This window comes from Tamandua tetradactyla, chromosome 11 (genome assembly GCF_023851605.1).
Source record: "Tamandua tetradactyla isolate mTamTet1 chromosome 11, mTamTet1.pri, whole genome shotgun sequence".
NCBI lineage: Eukaryota > Metazoa > Chordata > Mammalia > Pilosa > Myrmecophagidae > Tamandua > Tamandua tetradactyla.
The window spans coordinates 11,068,919-11,092,279 of record NC_135337.1 but is presented as its reverse complement, the minus strand read 5'-3'; the positions used below and the strand labels follow the sequence as shown (position 1 = coordinate 11,092,279).

General features: G+C 39.2%; 1 protein-coding gene across 1 annotated transcript in view; it reads left to right on the top strand.

Annotated features, from left to right (window-relative positions):
* LOC143649873 (acidic mammalian chitinase-like) overlaps nt 1-23,361 on the top strand; it is a 51,844-nt gene that overhangs the window by 5,736 nt on the left and 22,747 nt on the right. The window lies entirely within an intron of this gene.

Here is a 23,361-nt window from a genome sequence, read left to right as displayed (position 1 = left end):
CTTTGTATGTCCACACTGAAAACTGGCATCTAAGACCCACTTACCCCGAGGGAATCTTCCTCCCAGGCCATGTATTGGCAGGGGTGAAAAGATTGGAGGCAGCGCAGAGTCCATCTGAAGTTTCTCCATTCACAGAGGTTTTAGCCTCAGTTTCAATGGTGGGAAACAGAGCAAAGAGTTCCTGGCAGAAGTAAGTCTGGAATCTACGGCAGTGACCCCCAGATATACAACCTCCTTCCCTCTCCCCATGCACGGCGTCCAAGTGACTCTCTACTTGCAGACTATGGGTGAATGGAAGTGGGAAATCCAGCCCTAGTATTAAATTGTCTAGCCTCAGCCTAGAGGCTCTAAAAGTTGCCCTCTGCTCTGGGCTTATGCAGTTTTGTGCTTAATTACACCGGTTTCTGTTCCCTAGTCTCTGTGCACTCCCATGCACAAGGGCATAGCTGTACCCTAAATACCTTCTTTTGCTGAACCCAGGTCTAATACATCCTTGGGCACAAGGAGCACATCCATGAGCACAGTAGTTGCTCATGATAAACTTGTCCAATCGGATGAATGTTACTATTATACCTTTATTTTCCAAACCTTTTTTTGGTATTCCCTACCAAACTACTTCCTTTAAAAGCAGATCAAGAAAGGTGTGCACATGTGCCCAAACCAAATACGAGAATGTTCGTGGCAACTTTAATTAGCCTCTAAATGGAAATAACCTTAAATATCTATCAAGAACCAAATAGAAAAATTGTGGTTTACTATTACAACTGAGCACTATACAGCAGTAAAAACGAATAAACTACTGCTACATGGAGTAACATGACTATATCACACAAACATAATACGGGGCAAATGTAGCCAGATGCAAAAGAGTGCATAATGTAAGGTTCTACTTATATAAAGTTAAAAAAAAACAGACAAAATTATTCCAAGCTTTTGAGAACTCAGGATGTTTTTAACTTTAGAGAGGAAGGAGGAAGTAATGATTGGGAAAATACCATAAACTTCTGGGATGCTGATAATGCTTTCATTTCTTAATGTGGGTGGTAGATACATATGTGCATTCATTATGTGATTCATTTTTTTGCACTATTCACTTAAGCACTTTCTTGTATGTGTACAAGAGCTTAAAGTCTTTTAAACATTCTGATATTAGGGTGACTTTAACAAGACTGGTGAAATGGTGGAGCCAGAGGCTAGTTGAGTTAAGAAGGAATTGAGAAATCCTTCTGGCGATTAGGTAGACGTTAGACTTTAATTCGGAAAAAAAGAAGCTTGGAGGAAAAAGAAAAAAAGGTGAGTATAGGTATAAATAATGATACATGCTTTAGATGAGGAAGTAGGAATTTAAAGAGTCTACTAGAGGCTTCAGTTTCTGCTTTTACCAGAAACTTGTAGTGCCATCTCCCATTCTTTCCCTAGGGCTATTCCCCCCAGAATCTGGCTGTGGAGTGGAAGAAAAGAACCTCAGACTTCCTTTTTTAAAGGTCTTGAAAGAAAATGCATGAGTAAGTTTCATTCCAGGAGGCACCAGGATAATGGAATGAGTCAGGCACATGAGACAGACAAACCTGGACTTGAACCCCACTCTGCCTCCTACTTTCCGTGCAGCCTTGGGTTTGGCATTTACCTGAGTCTCTCTTCTGACATAATCTATAGCATCACCTGTGCAGAGTAGTTGTGAGGATTAGAAAGACTATATTTACAATCTGAATGTCCAAACTTCACCCATCTCTTTTTTGTAACATTTTTTTTTAACTTTAAGTTCATTGTGCAATTTAGAAAACTGAAAAGCACAAGAAGCAAAGAACACAAAAGTCATCCACAATCACAAGCAGTTTGCAGTTTGACTTATCCTTCTAGGTCCTTTATGTGTATGCACACAACTGAACATATACTTTATGTGAAAGGTCACACACAGAATATCTCATGCTTTTCCATGACTATTTACCGATTCAAAGTCCCAAAGCCATGAGTGTTGTGATAACCAAGAATACACGACACCAACTCAATCAGTGGGAATAAAACATTCCTGCCTTTTTGGAGAGCAAAAATTGCATAAAAGACGAAAACAGCAACAGGCCTCTATAGATATTGGTGGTTACAAATACTACATTTCCTTAATGCTCAATTTAAAATTAGACATAAAGCTAGAGTACAAAAACTATAATGCATTCAAGAGAATTCATTGTCAGAGCTATATAAAAATAAAATAGCAAGGTATGTATCATTGAATTCTTCAGTAATGTTTTCCTATGGTACAGCCAAGAGATATGCACATACAATGGTTATATAAAAATGGAAATAATGAGGAGTGCACGGGTCGTTCAGTGGTAGAATTCTTGCCCACCATGCAGAAGACCCCAGTTCAATTCCCCGCCCATGCACTCCTCTCCCACCCAAAATAAATTCAACAAATGATGCTGCAATAAGGGGATATTTACATGGAAAAAGAATGAAATGTGACCCCCACTGCTCAGAATACAAAAGAAGAGAAAATATGAATATATCTGCATACATCCCGCCCCCTGAACTTTCTTCTGCCCCTCTGCAGCCAACCTGATCAACAAGTCCTGATACTTATTGCTCAGAGGGTAGTGTAACAATTCCATGTCAAAGATACTTAGATATTATGAAATAAAGAATCTTAGCCACAGTAAACACAGGGATTTTACAAAAAATGCAGGTAGAACTCTGGTTATAATCTAAAACTGTCTTCTAGATATCGAGACGGTAGCAAAGAGCCCTTCCTCTTCTTGTTCTTTCATGTTTCAATGACTAAGTACAGAAATACATCCCAGCTTCAGACATGGGTTAGCAAAGTTCATTTCCACAAAGCAGTCCTTCCTATGAACTAACACAAGGACATTTCTATAGGGACCATCGTTCCAACTCTATTTTTAAATATATTTTGGACATTAAGATTTATACTTTAATACCCAGCAATAACTAAAATGCTTATATAGAATGATGGTCAGACGATCTGAATTTGTCTAACAATTCACATCAGACATCTTTTTAATGCTCAAATTACCGTAGTTTCAGCTCCGTCTCTTCTAATTGCAGAAAGCACTGTCTGGTATCAGGCTCCTGTTTCCACATATTTCTGAGATACCCCCAAAACTTCTGACACATTCCACAAACCCATTCTGGTAGTTGCTTACCACCAGAGTCAGCCATAGGGATCAAGGTTATGACTTCCTCTCTCTGCAATTTGTCTCACTTATTGGGTCATGATTTCCATCTTCTTCTCTGGCTTTGGCAGGCCTCTTGGTGCTGAGCACAAGAGGTCTTCAGAATCTGATTGTTGTGGTTTTTAATAAAACCTACATGGAATAAATGAAGCAAAGCCATCGGTAGACTTGACATCAACATGAGCTTCAATCAGTCTACCATTTTTTGACCATGGAGTAAATTTTGTTATAGATAAGATCTATGTTATGAAAGTAGGTCAGGTCATTTGCTCGGAACATGCTCAGTATTTAGCTTGAATTCTCTAATTGCAACTTTATAGTTCGCAGATCAGCAAGGCTCACTTTAAAACCATGACCCTTGAGGGCATTAGATGCAATTTTGACCCTTGAGACCTTGTGGCTATTGTTTTCCCAGTATTTCTTATATTGAACATAGCTGGTGCTTTCACATTATACCAATTCTTCTTAGAAAAACAGATCAATCCCTCTCTTTTTGGCTCCCTTTCTGCCATCTTTTCTAGGGCACTGGTGGTTCTTGCTGGTTTCCATGGTGCTTCCCTGAAAGCCAAAAGAGTTAGGATTGTTTTAAGGATTAAATAAATTAAAACACAGCAAGTACTTGGGATGGGACCCCATATAGGAGTTCTAAACAGAAAACTGACATGATCTTCCAAAGATGAAAAAGGCGTGGTCTTCGCCCTCAGGGAATTTACATTCCTGTGGGAAAGATATTATGAGGTGGAGTTACTGGCCTAGGATAAGTAAAGAGTACTCCGGGAACACAAAGGAGAAAAACCCATTCTGTTCTGAGGAATCAGGTCTAATTTCTAGAAGGCAGAACTGGAAGATAAAATGGATTATGAAATCCACTTAATTTTTAAAATCCTCTCAGAGTACAGAATACATTCATAAGAAAAAGAACAAAATGTTAAAATTAGAAGTGTATTTCCAGCACTATTAAGGGTTCTGTAAACAATAGGTATAACAAATCTCCTTAATAAACATCTGCTTGTTAATATATATTTTTTGCTTAATAAATATTTTTTGAACGAATGAATGGATGAATTCCCAGCAAAATGTCTACAACATTAGGAGATGGTCACTGTATTTGTTGAACTGAACCATAGTCCTTACGCCTTGATTGCACTTGCAGTTTCCCAGTTCTCCTTGGCCATCCACTTAATAGGAACAGATAGCTGTCATTTAACTCTTTCTATGAGCCATGTACTATTCTAAGTGTTTTATGAACATTATTTAAGATTAGCATTATCACTAATCCTTTAAGTTAGGCATTACTATCCCTGCTTTGTAGGTGAAGAAACAGTCTCCGAGATGTTAAGAAACTTTTCCAAGGTCACACAGCAGATAAGCAATGGAGCTTTGATTCGAAGCAAAGGCCCTGTTCTTAAGCATTGTACTCTTGAATTAAGCAGGCTACTTATGTCTAATTCAACTCAGTTTTTGGGGCATACTGATGAGTCCATCAGAATTTGCTGTGGAATTTTTCACATAGCTGAGAAGTGGTCCATTACTCAAACCTTTGTTAGTCCACAAATATCCTGTGTGACTAAAAATCAGGCCAGTCTGCTTGCTGCTCCCAAATGTCCTGTCCATTCTACACTTTGTCCTACACTGAGGAATTTCCCAAAGTGTTTTTTCCCCTAAATGGGGCAGCAAAGGCTCCACATAATAGGCGTCACAGCCACTGGAATTCCTCAGAGATGTAAATGAACACCTGGAGATAAGGCAGACATAATGGTTCTATCTTAAGGCTGGGAAGAGATGGCCTTAGGGAACAAAGGTCTGAGCAGATCACCTTTAAAGGGAGAAAGAAGGGGGCCACAAGATCATGTAGAGTCTTGCAGTTCATCAAAAATCCTTAGACATTTCTATCTTCAATTAGAAATTTCCAAAGCCTGATTTTCGTCAACACTTCAAACTTGTTCTGACAGGGAAGATTTGGAAATCTAATAAGTAAAATCTTTTCAAGCTTGTTAACAAGTCTTGTAAATCAAGCATACTAAGCTTCTAAATGTGATAAGCAGGCAAAGCATAAATAAAACAGCATAATGAGGACAAATTACTTTCCATGAAGAAAAATTTACCAAAAATATTCATTTCTTTATTATCTCTCTGCCTATTTATATAATTTCCCAGAGCAATACCTCTGACCAGGGAAAACCACCTGAGTCCCATGACTACAGAAATTGAAGTTTCAGAATCAAGGTCTGGAACTCTGGGCAGGGACACAAGACTTGAGCATTAATTCCAAGATCATTCTATATGAGCCATAAATTAATAAACGGAACACTTCTTTTCAACCCTACATCCTGTCTTGCAATTGTAGTGTATCCTCTGTCCCTCTCTGATTTTTGAACAGTAATCTTTTGTAACATTTTTTTATAAAGAATGTCTTCTACAAGAATTTTAATGGACTAATTTGAATCGAAATTCTTGTCTTCTTATCTGAATTGCAATGGCATCTCTTTATTGCCTGCTTGGATTCTGCATCTTCATTGGACTTCTACACGGTGTTTGTACCATTGACCACCACACTCTGTCCATTCACTGACAGAAAGAACCTAGAATTTTAGAACGTTAAGTCAGAGAAACAATAAAGGGGACGTTAGTATGTTGCAGACCTTCCCTGCTAAGTGGTTGGAAGCTCTGCTGTCACAATGTTTTGGCTGTCTAGGCTTGCTGAAGCAAATATCATGCAATGGGTTGGCTTAAACAATGAGAATTTATTAGCTCACAGTTTCGAGGCTAGGAGAAACTAGCCTCAAAGTGTCATCAAGGTGATATGTTCTCCCAGAACTACCGTGGCATTTTGCAGCTGGCTGCCTGCTACTCTAGCCCTTGACTTGTCTGTCACAAGGCAAGGCACACGGCAGCCTTTCCTGGCTTCTCTGATGCATTAATTCCAGCTTCTGGTTACTCCCCTGTGGCTTTCTCTCTATGACCTTCCCTTTAAGTCCTTTATTCATAGGTTTATGAACCATCTTTATTCAGCTGGGCCACACCTTAATTGAAGTAACCTCATCAAATGGCCCAATTTACAGTGGATTCACATCTGCAGGAATGAATTCAATTTAATAAGATGCTTTTCTGGGGTGCATAGTTCTAAACCACCACTCACAGTCTCAGCAACAGGAAAATCACCACCTTTGGAACTTAGAGCCTGCTGATTGGTAATGAAACACAGACTGGGGAGTGCAGTCCCAGCATCACACAGCTAGTTAGTGGATGTCAGGACCAGCACCAGAAGTGATTCCATCCAAGCACCTGCCTTCAGCCCAAGGAATAACTGTCCTGTTTATTTATTTTCCCTCTTTTTTTTTTCTCTTAATAAGCAGAGACAAGGGAGGCAGTGAGCCCCTAGCACCATGACAGACACACAAGAGATCAGTAAATACTTGTTAATCGGCTGATTTATGCCTCCACCCGCAGCTGTCCACATTCACACTGAAAACAAAGCCCAAGAAGGTGTAGCACCCATGTCCCCATGATTCCCTTCTCTCCCCTCACCCCTACCCAACTCAGGAAGGAGCTGTGCTAACCAGCGTTGTCAGAAAGGCTGTCTGCTAAGTGACCAGACCATGCGAGGGACGCCAAGAAAATGATGAAATCCTTTGAACGAGGACATAAAGAAAGGGGGAGGTCACAGTGAGCATTGCCAGAAGGGAAAAGAAAAGGGTGGCTGGGTGGAGAGGCCAGTCAGGGTTGGCCTCACCCTTACAACCAGAGTTGCCCACAAGTGTCTCACAAGCTACTCTTTTCCTCCTCTTTTATCTCCTGCAGAGAATATCATTCCATCTTGTGTCTCATGTCTTATTTAAAGAGATGGATGAACTTATTTAAAGAAATGGTGTGTGTATGTTCATAGGTATGCACAGGTACCTGCATGTCTATTTAATTATGTGTACCAAATTAGTACTTGGCCAGCAAATGAACTCTGCACAATAGAACCGCTTAAGCCAAGTTCCTCAGGGGGCTTGCACTCTTAGAATTACATGCTGACCTTGGGATAAGGGGCAGCCTTGACCTCAGGTTGCTGTTATCAGACTGAGCAAGTGAATATGAGCAAATGAATGTATGGATGGAAGGCTGTGGTGGTTTTCCTGAGTGTATGAACCTCACCTATAGAGAGGAAGAGAGTCATTCTTAAACTAATTCAAGAAAAAAAAACTGGGTCAGATCATGCTAAAAGGAAGTAATATTACTATGCTGCAAAATGTCTCCAGCCAGAAGTGAGCAATGAAGTGAGAAGTTGTTGAGAAGGAACTTTTTTAGCTGTCCTTTGTTGGAAGTATAGTTCTAAAACATTTGTCAATATTGTTTTGATTGGTCTTAACGTCATTACCAGATAATAAATGATGTGGGGTTGTTTTCATTTAAAACAAAAACAAAACCTTTACCTTTTTTAAGTGCCAGAAAGGCTGCAGCCCACCTCATCATTTCTGCACATCGACATCTGTCTTTACATCTTTTGCTCATAAATCTTCACGCAGCTGTCATTTACGGAGTATCTCTTGGGTATCAGGTAGGCTGCTGGGTGCTGGAGATTGAACAACACAAACCTGAATCTGGCTCCAAGGAGGTACCATCTCAGCCCTCTGAGAAGTTTTCATACGCAACATAGCTTTGCAGCGTTCTTGTGAGATCAAGGGAGATTTTAAATATGAAATGCTTTGAGTAATTTGATATTTGAGCTAATATTATTTCTACGTACTCCAATAGGTTCATATAATAGGGCTCACTGGAGTCCTTGCAGCAGAGAAGAATATAGTAGTAATCTGAACCTGGTGCAAATCCTTTGAGGTCTGATCAGCAATCAAGTTGTAAATGCATGAGAAACCTTGAGCATCACGTTCCCAGGGTGAATTGGGCTTTGTGATTAAAACTGCTCTGTTTCTTCTTTTTTTGTTGGGGGGGGGGGGGTGGTAATTTACAAAGGAAACCAAATGCAAATTGGTCCTTATTCTATAAGGACCAGGTGCCAGTCCCCATCTTATCAGGAAATGGAAAGTATCAGTTGCCCTAGCAGTGGAGGCAACTGCTAGGGAAGTGGGGTTAGGGTTGTTTACCATCTTGTTCTGGGGAAGGAGATAGAACCATCACCCACAGCACTAACCAGAGGAAACTGTCTGTTCTCTAAGGTTGTTGTGGAGTGGGCTTCCTGCCACGGCCCTGACTCCTCAGTTCCTGTCAAAGGCTTTCCAGAGACAGAGGAGGGAGGGTTTGTAAATGACAAGCCAACTGGTCAAACCCAGACTTCTTCATGCTTACTCTGTGGAAGAGGCTGCAGGCAGAAGGAGCACCAGGCTTTAAGTTGAGAATTCCCATGTTTAAATCCTGGTTCTGCCATTTGAGAGCAGTGTACCTTCTTCCCTGTAAAATGAGGAGAGTGTGTAATGTCCAGTGGCTCTGAGGATTAGATAATTGTCTCTCCTATCCATTTAATTTTTTCCCCTTTCCTTTCTAGTTCCCAGGATTCTTTGCCTCTCCTTTTTATACTGCCAGCTGAAAGTTCTTGCTTTATTTTTCAGAGCAATTTAGTGTTCTTTATTTCATTTTTTGCTCTTAGACCAATTTAAAAATTACGTCAGACACACAGAAGCTTATTTATAAAGTCTTACATAAAGTGCCATTGTGCTAATATTATATTAATGCACCTGTCAAACACTAGGCACTGAGTGTGTGGGTGGGGGGAGGATGAGGGTATTCTGTAACAAGTCTGCAAAAAAGAAGTCAATAGTAAATGTCCATAACCAACCCAACATTCTTCTTTCTTCCACCATGCCCCTTCTTCCCTGCCAACAGAACTCCAATTTGTACAGGTACCAGTAGAAAAACTTTGACTTCAGGGAGATGAGGCCCTCTGCCCTGACCACAAAGGATGGAGCACAATTCATTTACACAAGACATAGTAATCTCATTCCCTAAGGTTGGCCATGTGATCCAACACTAACCAATGAGATATAAGAGGAAATTTGCTGGGTATTTCTTCCAGGAAAGCTTTTTCTTTCTGAGTAAAAAGAGACAAGCTCAACTAGCATAGGATTGAGTCCCTTTGTCAATTCTTATTTCCTGGAATGCTGGCATGATGCTTGGAAGGACAGCAGCCATCTTGCCAACAAAAGGCATAAGAAAAAGGACAAAGAAACAATCTGTTAAACCGTGGTTTGACAGAAAGGTAGCAAGAACCTTGGCTCCTGATGACAACCTTGAGCAACTGACCAACTTCAGTCTGAACAATTCTGTGAGACAAATAAACTTCCATTTAAGTTATGACAACCTTGAGCAACTGACCAGCTTCAGTCTGAACAATTCTGTGAGACAAATAAACTTCCATTTAAGTTATTGTAGTTAATGTGATGGTTAGGTTCTAGTGTGAACTTAGCCAAATGATTATGCCCAGTTGTCTGGTCAGGCAAGCACTGGCCTGACTGTTGCTGCAAGAATATTTCATGGCAGGTATATTAAATCATCAGTCAATTAACTGCATCTGTGGCTGACCACATCTGCGATCAACTAAGGTGTGCCTCCCACAATGAGATAATCCAATCAGTTGAAGGCTTTTAAGGGAGAAGAGACTCTTTCACTGATTCTTCAGCCACTGTCTCTCCTTTAGAGTTCATCCATACCTTTCATCAGAGCTGCCAGCTTCACTGCCTGCCCTATGGATTTTGGACTCTTTCATTCCCATAGCTGTGTAAAACACCTTTATAAATCTCATATTTGCAGACCTCTCCTGTTTGTTCTATTTCTCTAGAGAACCCTGACTAACACAGTTAGGTTTTCTGTTACATGTACCTCAATGTAATTCTCACAGAAGTATTACTCTTGTCCTCCAGAAACAGTTAATAGCTTAAATAATAGAGCAAAACATTATATTTGATTCCAAAATCTAATGCATCAGTAAATCCTGTCAACTCTACCATCAAAATATGTTTTGTATTTTAACCACTTCTCAATGCTCCTGCTGCTCTCAACGTGTTCTAAACCACCGTCATCTTTCACCTAAAATTTTGCCTCTGGGCTACTTGTGCCACCTGTGTCTTGTCTTTTTGGTCTTTTTTTTTTTTTTTAAACATAGCAACATACAAACATGAACATTCTTACCATATGATCATTCCATTCTTGGTATATAAACAATAACTCACAATATCATCTCATAGTTGTATATTCATCACCACAATCACCTCTCAGAACATTTGCATCAATCCAGAAAAAGAAAAAAAGAAAAAATCATGCATACCCCTCCCCCTCACTGATCACCAGCATTTCAATCTACTAAATTTATTTTAACATTTGTTCCCCCTATTATTTATTTATTTTTAATCCATATGTTTTACTCATCTGTCGATAAGGTAGATAAAAGGAGCATCAGACACAAGGTTTTCACAATCACACAATCACATTGAAAGAGCTATATCATTATACAATCATCTTCAAGAAACATGGCTACTGGAGCACAGCTCTACATTTTCAGCAGTTCCCTCTAGCTTCTCTGTTATACCTTAACTAAAAAAAGTGATATCTATATAATGCATAAGAATAACTTCCAGGATAACCTCTCACTCTGTTTGGAATCACTCAGCCATTGACACTTTATTTTGTCTCATTTCGCTCTTCCCCCTTTTGGTTGGAAAGGTTTTCTCAATCCCTTGATGCTGAGTCCCAGCTCATTCTAGGATTTCTGTCCCACACTGCCAGGAAGGTCCACACCCCTGGGATTCTTCCCAAGTCCCATGTAGAGAGGGGGAGGGCAGTGAGTTTGCGTGTCGTGTTGGCTAAGAGAGAGAGAGGCCACATCTGAGCAACAAAAGAGGTTCTCTGGGGGTGATTCTTAGGCCTAATTTTAAGTAGGCTTAGCCTATCCTTTGCAGGGTTAAGTTTCATAAGAACAAACACCAAGACTGAGAGCTCAGCCTATTGCTTTGGTTGTCCCCACTGCTTGTGATAATATCAGGAATTCTCCACTTGGGGAGGTTGAATTTTCCCCCTTTTTCACCATTCCCCCAAGGGGACTTTGCAAATACTTTTTTATTCACTGTTCAAATCACTCTGGGATTTATCGGGGCATCACTCTGGACAAACCTACAAAATTTCATGCCCTACTCAAGGTTCCATGTACTTACAGTGTTCAATTAAGCTGTCCACATATTATGAAATGCACTAGTCAAAATATAAATTTTGTATCAAATAAACATTTTTGCTTTAGTCTCAAACATAAGTTAAAGTTTTAAAATATGAATTACCATCTACCCTGCAGTATTGACATTCCTTTGTTCTTCCTCATGCAAAAGCATTTTTAAATTTGTACATTTAGTCACTATCATTATACACTCTAGGCATTCCTAGATTATGCCATCTCAGTCTTTATTGTCTATCATTCCTTCTGATTTCATTTGTGCCCCCAGCCCTCCTCCCTCTATCATTCTCACATTCAGCTTTCTTCAGTGTACTAACATTATTGTATTACAAGTAGGTAGTATTGTGCTATCCATTTCTGAATTTTTACAATCAGTCTTTTTGCACAATCTGTATCCCTTAGCTCCAATTACCCAATATCTACCCCATTTCTATCTCCTGATGGTCTCTGTTCTTAGCTGAACTTCTCCAAGTTCATTCGCTAATGTCAGTTCATATCAGTGAGACCATATAGTATTTGTCCTTTGGTTTCTGGCTAATCTCATCAGCATAATGTCCGTAAGGTCCATCCATGTTGTTACATACTTCATAACTGTATTTTGTCTTAATAGCTGCATAGTATTCCATCGTATGTATATACCACAGCTTGCTTAGCCACTTGTCTGTTGATGGACATTTTGACTGTTTCCATTGCTTGGCAATTGTAAATAATGCTGCTATAAACATTGGTGTGTAATTGTCTGTTTGTGTCCTTGCCCTCGTGTCCTCTGAGCAGCTACCTAGCAATGGTATTTCTGGGTCATATGGCAATTCTATACTTAGCTTCCTGAGGAACCACCAAACTGCCTTCCACAGCAGTTGTACCATTTGACACTCCTACCAACAGTGGATAAGTGTGCCTCTTTCTCCACATCCTCTCTAGCACTTGTCATTTTCTGTTTTATTGATAATGGCCATTCTAGTTCTTTGGTCTGTTTTTAACATAGCAGCCAGAATGATGCCACTAAAATGGAATCAACCTCCCAGCAAAGAAAACCCAGGACCAGATATCTTCATTGGAGAATTTTACCAAGCATTCCAAGAAGAATTAACACCAATTCAGTTCAATCTTATCAAAAAATTTGTAGAAAAAGGAATAATCCCTAACTCATGCTATAAGGTCAATTTTACTCAAATATCAAAACCAGATAAAGATACCACAAGAAGAGAAAATTACAGACCATTATCCCTTATGAATATAGATGAAAAATCCTCAACAGGATACTAGCAGACCAAATCCAAGAGCACATTAACAGAATTATACTCAATGATCAAGTGAGTTTTTCCCAGGTGTGGCAAGCATGGTTCAATACAAGAAAATCAACTAATGTAATACATCACATTAAACAAATGGGAAAAAAAACATGCATGATCATCTCAATTGACTCAGAAAAGGCATTTGACAAAATCTACCACCTCTTTCTAATAAAAATGCTTAGAAAACTAATAATAGAAGGAAACTTCCTCATTATTATAAAAGGCATATGTGAAGAACCCACCACTAACATATTCAGTGGTGAAGGCTGAAAGCTTTCTCTCCCATGAATGATCAGGAACAAGAGAAGGATGCTCACAGTCAATACTGTGTTATTGAACATAGTACTGAAAGTACTAGCCAGAGTAATTAGGGAAGAAAACGAATAAATATCCAAATTGGAAAGGAGGAATAAAACTTTCCCTATTTGCAAAATGCATAATCCAATATACAGAAAATCCTGAAAAATCCGCAACAAAGTCACTAGAGTAATAAACAAATTCAGCAAAGTGATGGGGTACAAGATCAACACCCCCAAAACAGTAGTGTTTCTGTACACTAGCAGTGAATAATACAAAGAAGAGATAAGAAAAAAATATATTTACAATAGCAACTAAAAGAGTCAACTATCTAGGAATAAATTTATCCAAGAATGTAAAGGACTTATAATGGAAAACTATAATATATTGCTAAAAGAAATGAAAGAAGATAAATAAATAAGATAAGTAAATAAATGGAAGGACATTGTTCTCATGGATTGAATGACTAAATATTGTTAAGATCTTACCTACAGCAATTTATAGATTCAACACAATCCCAATAAAAATTCCAGCAGCCTTCTTTGCAGAACAGAAAAACCAAACATCAAATTATATGGAAAAGTAAGGGACCCTGAATAACCAAAACCATCTTGAAAAAGAACAAAGTTGGCCCAATCATACTTCCTGATTTTAAAACTTATTACAAAAGTTACAGTAGTCAAAGCAGCATGGTACTGGCACAAGGACAGACATATAGACCAATGGAATTGAATTGAGAATCAGAAATAAACTCTCAGATATATGGCCAATTGATTTTTGACAAGGTTGCCAAGTTTTCTCAATTGGGAAAGAATAGTCTCTTCAAAAATTGGTGCTGGGAAACTGGAGCTCCCATACGCAAAAGAATGAAAGTGGGCCCCTATCTCACACTATATACAAAAAGTAGCTCAAAATGGATCAAAGACGTAAATGTCAGAACCAAAACTATAAAACACCTAGAAGAAAATGTAGGGAGGCATCGTGAGAACCTTGTTTTAAGCAATGGTTTCTTAGATTTATACCAAAAACATGAGTAACAAAAGAAAATATAGGTAAATGGGACTTCATCCAAGTTTAAAACCTTTTATGCTCCAAAGGACTTCATCATGAGAGTAAAAAGACAACCTACACTATGGGAGAAAATTCTTGGAAACCGCATATCTAACAATGTATAACTCAACAATAAAAGTTCAAACAACCTATTTTAAAAATGGGCAAAAGACTTGAAAAGACATTACTCCAAAAAAGATATACAAATGGCCAAAATGTACATGAAAAGATGCTCAACATCATTAGCCATTAGGGAAATATAAATCAAAACCACAATGAAATATCATTTCACCCCAAGTAGAATGACTACTATTAAAAAAAGACAGGGCGGGCGGGCCGCGGTGGCTCAGCGGGCAAAGTGCTTGCCTGCTATGCCGGAGGACCTCGGTTCGATTCCCGGCCCCACCCCATGTAACAAAAACGGAGAAACAGAATACAATAAAAACAAGAAAATGTTTAAAAATGTTTCCCTTTCCTCCTTCCTTCCTTCCTTCTATCCTTCCTTCCTTCTCTCTGTCTTTCCTTTAAAAAAAAAAAAAAAAAAAAAAGACAGGGCAGGCCACAGTGGCTTAGCAGACAGAGTTCTCACCTGCCATGCTGGAGACCTGAGTTTGATTCCCAGTGCCTGCCCATGCAAAACAAACAAACAAAAGCAGAAAATAACAAGTGTTAGAGAGGATGTGAGAAGTAAGAATTTGTTCATTGTTGGTAGAAATGTAAAATGGTGCAGCCATGGTGGAAGACAGTTTGGTCATTCTTTAGGAAGTTAAAATTAGAACTACCAAATGACCTCACAATCTCACTTCTAGATATATACCAAAAAGAATAGAAAGCAGGGACTCAAACTGATATCTTCACACCAAGGTTGATAGCAGTATTATTCACACTTGCCAAAAGAGGAAACAATCCAAGTATCCATAAAGAGATGAATAGATAAAGAAAATGTGGTATATATACAATGAGAAGGAAACTTCCTCATTATTTTAAAAGGCATATGTGAAGAACCCACCACTAACATATTCAGTGGTGAAGGCTGAAAGCTTTCTCTCCCATGAATGATCAGGAACAAGAGAAGGATGCTCACAGTCAATACTGTGTTATTGAACATAGTACTGAAAGTACTAGCCAGAGTAATTAGGGAAGAAAACGAATAAATATCCAAATTGGAAAGGAGGAATAAAACTTTCCCTATTTGCAAAATGCATAATCCAATATACAGAAAATCCTGAAAAATCCGCAACAAAGTCACTAGAGTAATAAACAAATTCAGCAAAGTGATGGGGTATATGTATATATACCACATATAATATAATATATAATATATTAATTATAATTTAATATATATAATAACAGAATATTATTCAGTCATAAAAAGGAAAGGAGTAAGCCAGGCACAAAAGGACAAATATTGTATGATTCCAGTTTTATGAAATACCCAGAATATGCGAATTCATAGTCGGAAAGTATATTACAAATTACCGGGGATGGGAGGAAAGGGATTGGAGAGTTAATGCTTAATGGATACAAAGTTTCTATTTGTGGTGATGGAAAAGTTTGAGTAATGAGTGGAGGTGATGGTAACACAACATTGTGAATGTAATGAACATCACTGAACTACATTTGAATGTGGTTAAGGGAGAAATTTTAAGTTATATATATGTTATTAGAATAAAAAAAGTTAAAAATTCATAGGACAGTATTACAGAAACAGTGAACTCTAATGTAAATCATAGACTATAGTTAGCAGTAAAATTATAATAATATTCTTTCATTAATGGTAATAAAGGTGCCATAGTGATGCCAAGCATTAATAATGGAGGTGGGGGTTACATGAATATTTTCTGCATGATTTTTTCTTTAAATCTACAACTTCTCTAATTTAAAAATTATTTTTACAAAATGTAAGTCAGATTATATCACTTCTCTGATAAAAACCCTCCAATTGTTTCCTCTGAAAGGAAAGAATGACCAAAGGACACCTACACAATTTGACCCCTTGTTGCCTTCCTGAGAGCATTTCTTTCTCCTCTCTCCATCTATCCTTTCTGCTTCAGCCACACCATGGCTCTCCTGTTGCTCCTTGAGCCAGCCAGGCAAGGGATGGAGAGAGAAAGGATCAACTCACCTTGACTACTTTTTATATAAAATTTTTAATATAAAAATTTGTATATATATTTATCTATAAATATTAAAAATTTATATTATATGATTTATATTATATAATTTAATTATATAATATAATTTATATAATTTATAAAATAATAAATATAAATAATATATTTATATAAAATATAAAATTTATATTTATATAAAATAATAATAAATAGAAGCAATATGTATAAATAATAAATATAATATAAAATATAATATAAAATAAAATAAGATAATTATATACAATAGAATTATATATAATATATAATACAATAATAATTATTAATAATAATGATGATCATTCATTCTTTGTTAAAGAAGCATAATAGCACCTGCCTTATAGAGTTGTTGTGAGGATTAAATGAAGTGATATGCTTTTAGTTTGGTTCCACAATTTTTTCTGGACTCTAATTCCACAAGTGTATTGAATTTCCTGATATTTTCCCATAAGTCACTGAGGTTTTATTTTTTTAATCTGTTTTTCTTTTTTTTTTCTTTTGTTTATATAGTTTCTATTACTTTGGCATCATGTTCATGGTATTTTCTTCCACAGGATGTAATCTGCTGTTAAGCCCATCAAATGAATTTTTCATTTTGGATATTGTATTTTTCAGCTCTTGAAGTTCCAATTTTAATGGTATCTCCTTCTTGCTTCCTTATATTCATGTTTTCCTTTAAATCCTTGAACATATTATAATAGCTGTTTTTAAAGCCTTCTATGTTACTCTCTGTCATTTTTTGAGTCTATTTCTATTGACAGTTTCTCTCCTGGTCATGGATTACATTTTCCTGTCTTTGCATACCTAGTAATTTTTTTATTGGATGCTGAACATTATGAATATTATTGAAAGCTTAAATTTTGTTATCTTTCTTTAAAGAGTAGTGAAGTTTTTCCTAGCAGCCAGTTAGTTTACTTGCAGATCAACTTGAGCATTTTCAAACATGTTTTTTTGTTTTGTTTTGTTTTGTTTTTTTTGGCGTGGGCAGGCTTTGGGAATCAAACCCAGATCTCTGGCATAACAGGCAAGAATTCTGCCACTGAGCTACCACTGCGCCGCCTTTGAAGCATGTTTTCAAGTTTTGTTAGGGCAAATCTAGAGTAGCATTTACTACAGAGCCAGCATAGTCTTCTATTAAAATTCAACCATTTTGAGGTATTTATTAAATTCCCCAGCTGTGCAACAGGACTTTCCACTCTGGCTGGTCTAGATCAGATGTCTCCTAGCCCTCTGCAAGCTCTAGGGGTTATTAAGCTTTTAGCTCCCTTGTAGTGTTCTTTGCCTCGGTAACTGCTCTTTGCCCTTCCTTGCCATATATATGCATGGATTAGTATTCAGCCAAAGATCTAAGGGAATCTGATACAGATCTCTAAAGCTCCTTTTCTGCATTGATCCCTTATCACTGGTACTACTGTGCAGTTTCCAAGCATCTCAGCCTCTTTAAACTCTGATCTTGATCTCATCAGCTCAGTGAGATGTCTGTGCCCTTCTTAGTCCCCTTCTCCTTGTGCTGTGGACTGGAGCGTGTCTCCAGGCAGAAGTCTGGCATAACAGCAGGGCTCACATAATTTGTTTGTTTCTCTCTCAGAGACCACAGCCCTGTACTGTATGTTGCATAATGTCCAAAAACAACTGCTTCATATATTTTATTTAGTTTTCCAGTTTATGTCAATAGACTTAGGTACTAGTTATTCTGTCATGACTGGACATGGCCACACTTATTTAACCATGTAGTAAGTTTCAGCCTCCATGCTAGTTGCTAGGATACAGAAAATGAGCTAGTATATATTAGCCTGTAGTGGAGGAATTGAAACTCAGTGTGGGGAAATAATTTGCCCAAGACACAGCTATATTTAGAGCTAGAAGTAGAATCCAGGTGGTTAGTATTCTCAGAATGTTCTTTCATGCTCCAGCCCCAGAGCTCCAGCTCTCTCCAATTTAGCTCCTCTGAATACCCCTTCCTCATCATTGTGTACTGCTTCTGAGTTCTTGTCTTGTAGCTCTTGGGAGCTGACTTTTTCAGTCAACTCCATTTCAATACTTCTCTATACCCTCATTCAAACTAGCTGAAAAGGATCTTGAAGGCCCAAGTGTATCACACCTTTTAGAGGGACTGAGACCCACTCCATCATGAGCAGTGAGATGGACTTTCTGATTCTCCACACCTTAATATCAGCCTCCAATTTGCCCTCAAGGCCCCTCTCACCAACATTCAATAAGATGAGACTATGCCTGTGAATGTGGGCTGTGTACAGTAACGCTTAAGCAAGTGGAATTCATCAAGGAACAATTAGAGTAATAAGCATCTGCTCTGTGTGTCAGGTGGTGAGAGCTGAGGGTCATAAATAGGAGGCCTCTTTTCTCAAGGAGCACACACTCGAGGGGCTTGCTGCCAAAGTGTTGGGGTGCAGGAAGCAGACAGTGTTGAAAAGGCCTGCGTCAGATGTGAATATCCCTTTACTTCTTGCAGATCAGTCCAAATCCAGTGATTGAGTGAGGTGGGGGTATAAACACCAAGGCATTTTACCGACGCTGGGCATCTCTAATGGAAACCACTTCTTCTAGAGCTCCCTGCTAGATCGGGTGAAACTTTGTTAAGCCTGCATCGCATTTCAACTTTTCCTCTGCCCAGTCCTGCACCTTCTCATTTCCTATCATAGGTAATGGTCTCTGATAAATGACTTATATCCAAACCCTGACTCAGAATCCGTTTCCAGAGAACAGCCTGTGACAGGGAATGATCACAGGGCTTTAGCAGCTATCACTCAGTCCAGCTTCCCTGCAGCCAGGATCTCAAGATCACTCAGTGAATGATGACTTGGGAAAGTCACCCTGATATTTTGGCCCCATCACATTCTCCACCTCCCTTCCTTATTAGTGTGAAAAGGAATTGAAATAAACATCTAGAAAGTATTTGAAAACGATATTAGATAACATTTATTGAGTGTACCCTATGAACCAGGAATGGTGCTAAGTACGTTTAATCCCTACATTCACTCCTACAGAAGATTCTCATCCCCATTTCATAAAGACCTTCTGTAGCCTCCGCCTTGGAAAGAGTTGGAAAAAGTACATCAGTAGCTAATCAATGATTATCTCAGGCTCTCCCCAGGGTCATGGCCCCACCTTCCACAGCATGAGCCTCTGAGAAAGTCTTTGTTCTCAGTTCTGGCTGGTGCTTACCTCCTTTCTCCATTTCCATCCAAACTCTTAATTCAGCAGGTTTGGCAGCCCCTGCTCAGCCTGAACTAACAAATCGGAGGCACTTTCAGACTCCAACTTCCACTCTTAAAGATAGAAAGCTGAGTAGCACTCAACCCACATCCTGTATTTGAGCAAAGTTCTCACCCATGTTTCAGCCCAAGCAAGCCTTTATGCAACATCTTTTGACTCAGAGCCAATCTGGCAACCACCAAATCTGGGCTCTCAAAAGGTCATGCATTCATTTCTTCACTTATTTTTCAGTGAGGGACTAAGTGTCTGTGGTGTACAGGGGCTGTGCTAGGTGCTGGAAGTATACAGATGAATCACCAAGTTCATTAATTCTTGTCCTTGTTCATTTAATAATGACTTATTGAGATCCTATTTAGTTTGGGGACAAGTCCTGAAGATATGGTGGGGAGCCAGAAACAGTCCTGCCTCACATTTCACTGAGTAAAAGGGAGAAGGGTTATGGATTACTATTAAACTTTACAACAGGATAGTCTTACACACAAGAAGTCCAGAAGAATGTATAAAGGAGTTGTTTTTAGTACAGATTTGAGTGTATTTTCTCATCATGAAGGCTTCTCATGGGTGTTTGTTTGGGTGCCTCCTGCACTTTGCTTTCTTCCTTCTTAGCTCTTCACTGGACCTGGCTCTTTCTATTGAGGCTTTTTGGGGGCCTCACAGGCCCAGTCCTCTCAAGAGGGAGCAGATAGCTCTCTCTCAACTTGCTCTCACTTCTCCCTTTCCGCCAAGGCTTTTGGCCTCTTTTAACTTCACTCTCAGGGTCAAGCTTTGTCTCCACAGAGGGCCCTCTCTCAGATAGCTCTGTTCCTGTGCTGAGGAATGCTAATAAAGCCTGTTTCTTCATCTGCCTCAGGGCATGTTAACAAATGCCCCTTTCTGTCACACCAAGTTTTGGACTGAGCCCCAGAAAGGAAGGTGGGGAGGTGCCAAGCCTCAGGAATGCATGTTGGGGCAAACAAGAAATGCTTGGGGGTGTATTTAGAACTTAGTGTCTCTTCCTTTTTTTTTGCATTGCCCCCTTAGACCTTCCCTGCTTTTCTGCCCGCTGCTTCCTCCCCTTTTTTGGTCCATACTTCCACAGTGAGCAAGGTCATGGCATCATCGTCTCCCTACCCATCCTCCCAACTTTCTGACTCCCCATCCCAAGAAGAGTTTGAGGAGTTTTGGAAGACGGTTCTTCCCTACTTCCCGGGGCAGCAAACGCAGCGACAACCAGGCATTGCACTGCCTCTCAACCACCAACAGAGGGTGCTACTGCCCGTTGCCTCCAGATGTGGAGACTATCTCCAGAAACCGAACCGGGGACCCTTCAGAATCACATTTCTAGCCAGACCTTGGGTCAGTAACTATAGTTGATCAAGCCCTCCCTGGGGACCAGCTCAGACTCCTGGTTTGGAAAAGTTACATCTTGCCCATCTTATTGCAAGATCTTACATCAAGGTGGCCCAGAACTGTCATTTAAATCTGGCTTTATACACCAAAGAATGCAAATCCTCACACTCCCAGCCATCAGGTGAGCCTCAGTTCCTGCGACACCCTGAATGCTCAACAGTTGCATTTGGTCCCTTGTCTGCTAGCTCCCATCCCTGGGACTTCGCGGTTGGGCTGTCCTGGGTTTCTATCTCTTCTGCACCCAGCAATGGTTTCTAACAGCTCTTTAATCCTATTTCAAAGCACGCTTTCTTGGGAAGGATGGCCTTTTTCTTACCTGCACCGAAGGCTCTCTGTTTAGTCTATACTGCTATTATTGTCTTTGTATCCGGTTTTCTATCCCTTCATCCTGCATCTTACATGTCTTTCCCCTGAGTCCCCTTTCCCAGCTCAGTTGCGGAAGCCTCAATTGAAGATTGGCAAATTGGACTACATCAAACCATTTTTAAAAATTGTGCAGACACTATAAACAAAATAGACATTTTTTAAAAGTGAGAAAGGATTAACGATGACATGGGAAAATCTTCTAAAAAAAACAACAAGAAAAAAATATGCAATCCAACAGGAAATTGGTTGAAGTAAATGGACAGGCAACTCACAGAAGAAGAAGAAATCCTAATGGCCAATAAATAAGTGTAAAAAAGAGTTGCTCAGCCTTTCATTTTCATACAAATTAAAATGAAGCACCATTTTTTTTGAATATGAAAGATATGAAAGACCGATAATATTCAGTGTTTTTTAGGTTGTGGTTAAAAGCCATGCTCCATAGACCACTGGTGGGAGTATAAACTGAAACACATTTTGAAGAGGAGAATGGGGATAGGAGTTTTATACAAACTCATCTCATTGCAGCTTATCTGTGATTGTGAAATGTGGAAATAACAAAATATCCAGCCATTAATAGAGGATTATAATTATTGAAAGTGGCATATAACTTGATAGATCTATATTAATGACATGAAAAGGATGCTTTACCACAAATTGTTGAGTGTAAAATATCTATATCTGTGCAGAGACCCAGGCCCACCCTTCCATATTGAGAATAAGTTACTGCACATCGTCACCCACAATGACCAGGATAAAAGTTAAAGGTCATCGCATCTCAGGAAGGCAGGGGGAGAATACACAGGTGGTATCGTAAAGAAAGCATCACAACTGCCCTCCCTTGATGATTGTTAACCAGCCTCTGAACCTCTGTGCTACAGGACCCTGCTGTGGGTCTTGTTCTCACATCCTTGTTCTAAATGCCTATCAACTCTTGCACACCTCCACCGTGTTTGTGGAACACTAACTTCCATTTCCCGGCTGGCCACCATCAGGAAGAATCTTCTCTTGTTCATAAGTTCCAATAAAATTCAAGTCTAATTCTCTGCCTACCATGTTCGTTGCTCTTTAGGGCTGTGGCAACTCAAGCTCTTCAAAAGCTGCATTGGAACAATTTGTAAGCCAGCCGGGAGACCAAAGAGCTGCTGGTTGTAGAGGGCATGTGTCTTGGAAAGGAAGAATCCATGGGGTAAATGAAAAATTGGCCTCGATCATCCATGTGGGAAGGGGTGGCTGCCCTCCTGGATGATTAGGGACCACCACAAGAGTATAGGGATGTCTTGAAAACTCCAGCAAGGTACTAACTGTTTTGTAACAGATAGCAGGAAAACTAAAATTGAGTAAGAAGAAATAGCAGCAGCCACAGCATGGCCCCTGTTAGGAGACTTGTGGATGGTTATCAAACCAGAACAAGTGGTGAAAGCTGCTGTGCTTGGTTTACAGGAGACTAAAGCTATGCCACCTTTGTATGGGGTGGTTCCAAGGTTTCCTCTTTACTACAAGACATTAACATTCAATTATGTCGTTATCACTTTTAGATTTCACTAATGCTTTCTTTGGTATTCCCTTAAATAGGGCCAGTCAACCTGCTTTCCCCTTCACCTGGAAAGGACAAAGAACTTTCACTGTGCTCCCACAAAGTTTCTTACATAGGTTGACCATCTGCTACAGTTTGGTGGCAAAGGATTTGGCTAAATGAAAAAATCCATTTCCCACATTGATGATGTCATGTTAACCAGTAACTCTTTCAGGACTAAAAGAAGCCTCAGGCTCACTGTTATCTCACTTGGAGAGTTGGGGATAGGCAATCATGACAAATCATGACAAACTGCAATGCCTTGGCTGCCCTGTCAAATTCTTAGGTATTGCATAGTTAAGTAAGACAAAAATTATTCCTCCAGTAGTAATTGATAATGTACAATGTTTTCCTGTGCCACATATAACAAACAACTAATGGCTTTTTTGAAGCTGTTGGAGTATTGGAAACCTCTTGTTCCTCACTTAGCCCAAATGTTAAAACCATTGTATATGCTAATTAGAAAAAGTTGTACTTGGAAATGAAAGGACCTCTAGGAGGCTGCTTTTGAAAAAGGAAGCAGGGCCATGGCACAAGCATAAGCACTAGGGGGTGCAGATCCAAACCCGCTCTATAAATTGGACATAGTCAGCACTGATACTGGTTTTGGGTGAAGTATGTGGTAGAGGCAATATTCTAAATGAATGTCCCTTGGCTT